Raw genomic sequence first — 7500 nt, forward strand, 5'->3', positions numbered from 1 at the left:
ATAAAATGTATGCAAATATGTATATATGTAAATATATATGTATTATATATATATATATATATATATATATATAAAATGTATGCAAATATGTATATATGTAAATATATATATAATATATATATATATATATATATTAATTTATATACAAAATGTATGAAAATATGTAAATATATATATATATACACACAAAGATGAACGACATGCAGACCAGATACACTGGCCCGGGAAGAATTGAAATTCCTGAGTCAAAATCAGTGTGTGACCTGGGCATTGACATGAGCAATGATGCATCTTTCCAAGTGCATATTGCCAATTTGGTAATAGAATGCAGACGGCTAGCTGGATGGATCCTCCAAACTTTCAGAACAAGAGAGAAGGAGACACTGATGGTCCTTTGGAAGACATTCGTCCTCAGCTGCTTGGACTACTCCTCCCAACTATGGTCACCACATAATATAAAGTTAACAGCAGAACTCGAAGTAACCCAACGAAGCTACACTAAGAAGATCATCTCAATGCAGCATATCAGCTACTGGGAAAGACTGAAAGTATATAAACACTTCTTCCTGGAGTGAAGGTGGGACAGATATGCAGTGATATACATCTGGAAAATCTTGGAGGGTCTTGTCCCGAATTTTGGCATTGAAAGTTACCCCAACAGCAGAACGGGGCGCCACTGCATGGTGCCAAAGATCCCAGCATCACCATCAAAATACAGGACCAGATACTGCAACAGCTTGGGTTTTAGGGGACTACAGCTCTTCAATATCCTTCCTAATTGCCTGAGAGACCTGCATGGTGTGGATGTGAGTTTCTTTAAAACTAAACAGGATCTCTTCTTGTCAGGGGTTCCAGATGAACCTACCTCTCAGCAGGAAACACAGATGCGGGCAGCGGCATCGAACTCCCATGTTGACCAAGTACCACATATCAGAGGTGGTTTCACATACTAGTGTAGCACATTCAAACATTCAACGGTGGTGCCCCAGCATGGGTGCAGCTTTCAGGCTGAAACATTTTTAAAGATTTAAGGATTTATACATACATACATACATACATACATATATATATAAAAATATATGCATATATACATACATATATGTACATACTAACATATATATGTATATATACGTACATATATGGGTACAGGCAAATGAGAGACAGAAGATGGAAGATAGGAGAATTTTCATTAATCACTACAATTGTTTCAAATTACTACACATGCACACAAGCAACTTATATCTGTACAAATGCATAAATACATTCACTAAAACATAGACATTTGTATGTGTTTGAGTATATATAATGCGGAGAACTCGTTATTCTTCAATTATACTCTGTATGTATGTCATAGTATTGGTGTTATACAATACGTAATATTTGAAAGAAGGAAGATAAAGGATACGATTGCAAATGCTATTACCATGTAGCGTATATTTTTTTCATTATATTTATAAGTTATGGCGACATTATGTCAATCCCTTTTTCAGATTGCATCCAATTATTAACTACTTTTCCGCATGGCTAACTCACAAGCCTTCTGGCTGATGCAAGTCTATTGTACTACACCTGTGACTCAGGAATTGCAATTCTTCCCAAGCCAGTGTATCCGGTCTGCATGTCGTTCAGCTTTGTGTGCCTGTATGTGTTTATGCAGATATAAGTTGTTTGTGTGCATGTTGTGTAGTAATTTGAAACAATTGTAGTGATTAATGAAAATTCTCGTATCTTCCATCTTCTGTCTCTCGTTTGCCTGTACCCATATATATATATATATATATATATATGTGTGTGTGTGTGTGTGTGTGTGTGTATATATATATATATATAAATATATATAAGGGCTGGTAATGATTAATTTAATTTTAATAATTAACTTTTGAGAAATTAATGATTAATTAATAGTTAATTTCGATTAAAACATGAAAATGTCTGCAGTTACTTTTCTTGACAAGTTTATGATATTTCAATTGAAATTTAGTTAAAAAGAAGAGATAGCATAGGCGTTTTATCATTCAAATGTTGTTGCATAACCAGTTACTCAAACACACAAGCATGTTAACAGTATTTGGTTCAACTAATGAGTGTGTCTTGTTAACACTGTAACCAGCTAAGCTAAATAATCATTCACACAGAATTGAGGTAGCTAGTATGCATAGAACAGTCTTGGCAAAAAATGCCAATTTCATATATTGATGTTCATTAAGTTTCCACCATTGTAGTGGATCAACTGATTCAGCAACTGTTTTCTCCATTTTATATTGCTCTACTTCATCAGAAGCATTTGTCGACATCCTTTTCCAAGTCTGAGTCAGACTTCATTAGCTTAATGCCCCTTTCATTAGGTTTGTATATAGTTTTTTGGAATATTGTCAGTATCATCTTGTGCCTTAGTCTTCAACTGATCATCATTAACATCAATTGCTATTTGTTGTCCAATAAGTAACCAAGTTTGTTCTTTTGATAAACACTTCAAGTTTTTGTATCGTGAATTAAGTGCTGTTGCAATCTGTAATATTTCAATACTGTTCATGTCAGCTTCACGTTTGCTGAAACCATTAATAGATGCTGCCTTGAATCTGGCTATATAATCTGGATCATCATCATTTACAGTCATGTGCTTTGTCAAAGACAATAACAGTGTCAATACACAGCTACACAACGTATATTTTTCACCACCAAGCAGGACCGTAGCCTGACAGAATAAGTCTAAAACAATGATGCATTTTGAAATCTTCTCCCAATCAGAATCGAACAGTTTTAGACCTTTATATTGCTTCTCTTTGTCTGACATGTAGATGGTTATTGCTTCTTTGGCCTGTAGTAGACTCTGCAGCATTAGAAAAGTACTGTTTCATCTTGTTGGAACATCTTACTGTAGCTTACACAATGTTGGATTACTACAGTTCTGCAATTCAGTTGTGTGGATAGGGCTATGTTTAAAATGTCCTATGATTTTGCGACATTTAACAAACAATGTTTCTGTATCTGTGGCTTTAAATCTATGCAATATGCTCAAATGCAGGCTGTGAGCCTTACACGGAATATGAGCAAAACCAGTTTGATTAACAGCTGAAACTAAATTTCGTGCATTGTCTGTTACTAGAACCTGAATCTTCTTTGTTATATCCCAGTCTTTTACAAATTGTTTATATAACTCAACATTATTGTTAGAATAGTCACATTCAACAACATGCACACATTCAAGAATAACACTTATTAAATTCCAGTCATCAGCAAACCAATGGCCGGTGATTCCGCAATAACTTTCATTACCTAAAGATGTACAAAAATCAGATGTTAGCGCAATTGCCTTTGAATTTTTCACTGCTTCTAAAACACTTTCTCTTTTGCTGTTATAATTATCAGCCAACATTTTATCAATAGTGCGCCGGCAAGGTAGTTTATATTCGGTATTTTGAAATGCTGTATGCAATACTTGTTAAAGACCATCTTCTACTATCGATATTGGTCTACCATTATTAGCTATCCAGTTTGCAAGTGATTTTAACATCACGTTGTACAATAACACTCACTGGATGATCAGACCAATGATAAAACTGATTCAAAGTAGTCTGCTTGGAAGTAGATGACACTGCCGCTGTAGACTGACTACGATTTGTCGCAATGGATGCAATAAATGTTATCAGGAATTTTGATACTATCGTCAGTAAACAATTTAAATCCAAAATGTTCATGCAATCGACCTGATAAAGGTTTATATTTCATAACTTGATTCGTCTTGCTGCCATTTTACTATCATTACTATTGCTTCCTGACTTCCGGTACATTTATTAATGATGGGTAGAAATTAAATTTGAAGCCGATTAAGAAAAATTTAATCGTTAACATAAATCGACAATTAATTAATCTTTAAATTCCGCAGCCCTAATTAATATATATATATATATATATATATAGATAGATAGATAGATAGTTATAGCAAAGTATACAGAGTTATATATCTATTGCAGCTCCTCTTACCAATCTGTTGTCTCTGAAGAGCATGTTATCAGATAGGTGGTATGAAGCTGATAAGATTGGCTGTAATGGATCTATAATACTGCAAACGTTGACTTATATATATATGTATCACTCTATTGATAAATATATGAGTGCTGCATTTTTCTGACATGGATTCTTAGAAAACAATGTATGTATGTGTATGTGTGTTTATGTATATGCATGGAGGTGCAGGTATGTCTGTGTGGTAAGAAGCTTGCTTCCTAACCCTTTGGTATTCAGTTCAGTCCCACGGCACAGAATTTAAAATTTTATTTATCAGAATATTTCTCCTTCGTAACACTATTTTTTTCAGTGTGTCTTTGTTGCACAACCATTTTGCTCCCTATAGAGCATGGCCATCAATGACCTTTCTCCACTATTATCAACTCTGAGCTGTCTTTTCTACTTCTCTCTATTTGTATCCCTGCTTTTTCAGCTCTCCCACATCATATTCTCCTCTAAGGGAAGGCCATATTTTGTTCATTTTGAACACTTGTCAATGCTTATGTAACTTTGTTTTTACTAGGTAGGGCTGTTGGCCCAACACAAACCCATTTTCACCTCAAGGAAATGGTGGTCCATATTAAATCTGGCTTCTGTCTTTTGACCTGCCCAGTATGGGAGTCTCTACCAGGAGCTTGCACTCTGCTTGCATAGATCTTAGGGTCATTGAGGCGCACAAGTGACAACACTGCTACAAAGGCTGGACCTTGTGGTGGAGACAATGTATTTTGGATTATATCATTCAATCATCATCATTGTTTTAACGTTCTTTTTTCCATGCTTGCAAGAATCAAACAAAATTCATTGAGGCGAAATACCTTCTACTGGATGCTCTTCCTATTACCAAAATCTTACTTGCTTCTGAGTAACATGATGTCTCTCAGCAGCCAGATATGTTTTAACAGATGGTTAGAAACAAACAACACCTCTTAAAGGTGATCATTTACAATTATCACACTCTATCAAATCAAGGAGATAATGCATATCTTCACTTACACACATGACAGGCTTCTTTCAATTTCCATTTTACACATTCACTCACAAGGCTTTGGTCAGCCTGGGGCAATAGTAGAAAACACTTATCCAATGTGCTATACAATGGGATTGAATCCAAAACCACATGGTAGTCTCACAGCCATTCTTGTATCTTGATTAGGAGTTTTTTTTCTTCTTAAAACAATACTGTTATGTGGTTCTTCATCACCCAAGTTCACTTCAACTGGTCACATCGCATCTTTTCTCTGACTGTCTTTGTTGCCAACTTCATTAAGGAGTACTCAAAAAGTAATTTTTATAAATTAAATGTCATGAAATAACCTTGAGATCCAAAACTCATATATATTCTTAAAATAATACTTTTATTTGTATTACTTAAGTTTTTAGGGGTTTTTTTTACTGTTGTTTCCAGCAGTAGACACTCGTTGCCATTTACTCACACCTTAGCAGAATGGAGGAAACGGCAGATTAGATGTTACTCCGACTTCAATGGAAAACTCTGGCTGTTTCAGAATTTGGGTGATAGGTTTACTGTGTTGCCCCAGTTCTGCAATGCCTGTAGCCAAGTTTACCCTATTACATCCATTTGGATGTGAAGGGGCTTGGCCTAGTGGTTTGGCTGTTGGACTCACAATTGCAAAGTTGTGGGTTTAATTTCTGGACCTGGCACCACAGGTATGTCTTTAGGCAAAGCACTTCATTTCATGTTGCTCCAGTTCACTCAACTAAAAACAGGTTGCATTTACTACAGAGTGGCATTTTACTGAATGTTAGCCCCAAATCTTGCAAATGGAAGACGTCAATAGCCCTTATGAGGAAGCATCTGAACCTTGGATCATATTCAGCCTGCAGAGTTTGAGCTTCTTGATTTATCCACAGTGGGACCCACCTTGTTGTGCTGACAGTTTGATCTTCCTTGTTGTTCCAAGAAAATTAGGTTTTCCTTGTTTTGCCTACAAATTTTGATATTCCTTATTTTACCTGTAGGTTTTGCTCTTAATTGTTCTTACCTTTAAATCTACTTTGGTGGGCATCAGTCAGATCAATCTTGTTATTCAAGGCAGAAACCAACTAAACTCATGGGTACTGCTACCCTTCCTTCTCTGACTTGTATAAAATTAAAAACCAAAAGCAACTTAATTGAGAAGGTCTTTAGATGGGTTAAGAGATCTGGAATGTCTTCAGTCACAAACATTTACTCTTCAGTAAATCCATCCAACCAGTTAACAAACAAGAATGCAATAATACAACAACAAAACAAAACCAAAGCCACTGTTGTTTATTCAAGGACAAAAACAAAATAATTTAGTAGGTTCCATTAGTTTATTTACCTATTTGTTTGTTTAAACTGACTTAATATGTAACTCGGTCTATCTTATGACGCATTGATATAACCTATATCCGTTTATTTATTTCCATAGTGTAAATGTTAGTCGTATTTACATATTCTGGTCAGGTCATGAAGTTTATGATGATGATGATGATGATGATAATAAATAAATCTTAAGACGGAGAACCAGAACTGCAACAAATCCAAAAAACCAGTTGGTTGGTAACCAGACCAATTTTGGGAGATCTCATTTTTCATTTCTAGTGACAATGTTGTTCCTATATAAATTATATAACCTTTGTATACGTGTGTGTGAGTGAGAGAGAGAGAATTTTGACTCATTGCCAGTATGGTACAAACTGGCTTTTTGTATTGCTTATTTTTAAAAACGTTTTTATGAATTCGCATAATCTTTTATATACACACATGGATATAATGTTGTTTTTTTCTGAGTGTTTGATACATATATCATCGTCATCATTATGGCATCTACTTTTCCATGCTGCACTTGGGTCAGGGCAAAATTTTTTTTTAGGAAGTGTTTAGAAAAAACACTTATGTTTAAGAAAATATTGACTAAACATTCAGCTTTGTGTGCATTGTCATCATTGTTATGAGTCAGATGGAATTTGCTGTGGTATATATTTCCTATAGCATGATGCCAGGCAACGTAATATTCTCCACAACTGGACATGTTTTCACAAAAGATTAGAAATGAACACTGATTCTGTATGTGTACATGCAATCACAACAAATAGTCCAAGTCAGTTCCTATGTGGAGTTACTTCCCTTTCAAGCAGGTTGGGGACCACATCTTTTCAACATGGTTTCTTCAATGCTTGAATGCTTTTACTAATGCTCGCCAGTTTGAATATTTTATGGGGTGCAGTTTACAGGCTCTGCAATATTAGAGTGTTCTCCCTACTCCACATTGCTTGTTTTGTTCAAGCAACACAACAAAAAGAGGATGAATAAAAGATAGAGTAATGAGTGTGAGAGAACAGAATAAGAGGGTCAGGAAAGAGAGTGGGGTGGGGGACACTTTACACGGATTTCTGTGATTGATCAACTCTTTTACCTGTTTCAGTCATTTGACTGTGGCTATGCTGGAGCACCGCCTTTAGTCAAACAAATCAACTTCAGGACTTATTCTTTGTAAGCTTAGT

General features: G+C 35.3%; 1 protein-coding gene and 1 long non-coding RNA gene across 5 annotated transcripts in view; one reads left to right on the top strand and one right to left on the bottom strand.

The window, feature by feature from the left end:
* The window catches only part of LOC115219642 (BTB/POZ domain-containing protein 17), a 194197-nt gene that overhangs the window by 160470 nt on the left and 26227 nt on the right, over positions 1 to 7500 (top strand). The window lies entirely within an intron of this gene.
* The window catches only part of LOC118766284, a 17272-nt gene that overhangs the window by 4574 nt on the left and 5198 nt on the right, over positions 1 to 7500 (bottom strand). The window contains exon 2 of the long non-coding RNA XR_005002198.1: positions 6098 to 6102. This is a non-coding gene — a long non-coding RNA (uncharacterized LOC118766284). The remainder of the gene's footprint in view (positions 1 to 6097; positions 6103 to 7500) is intronic.

This window comes from Octopus sinensis, linkage group LG15 (genome assembly GCF_006345805.1).
Source record: "Octopus sinensis linkage group LG15, ASM634580v1, whole genome shotgun sequence".
In the NCBI taxonomy this organism is placed as follows: Eukaryota; Metazoa; Mollusca; class Cephalopoda; order Octopoda; family Octopodidae; genus Octopus; species Octopus sinensis.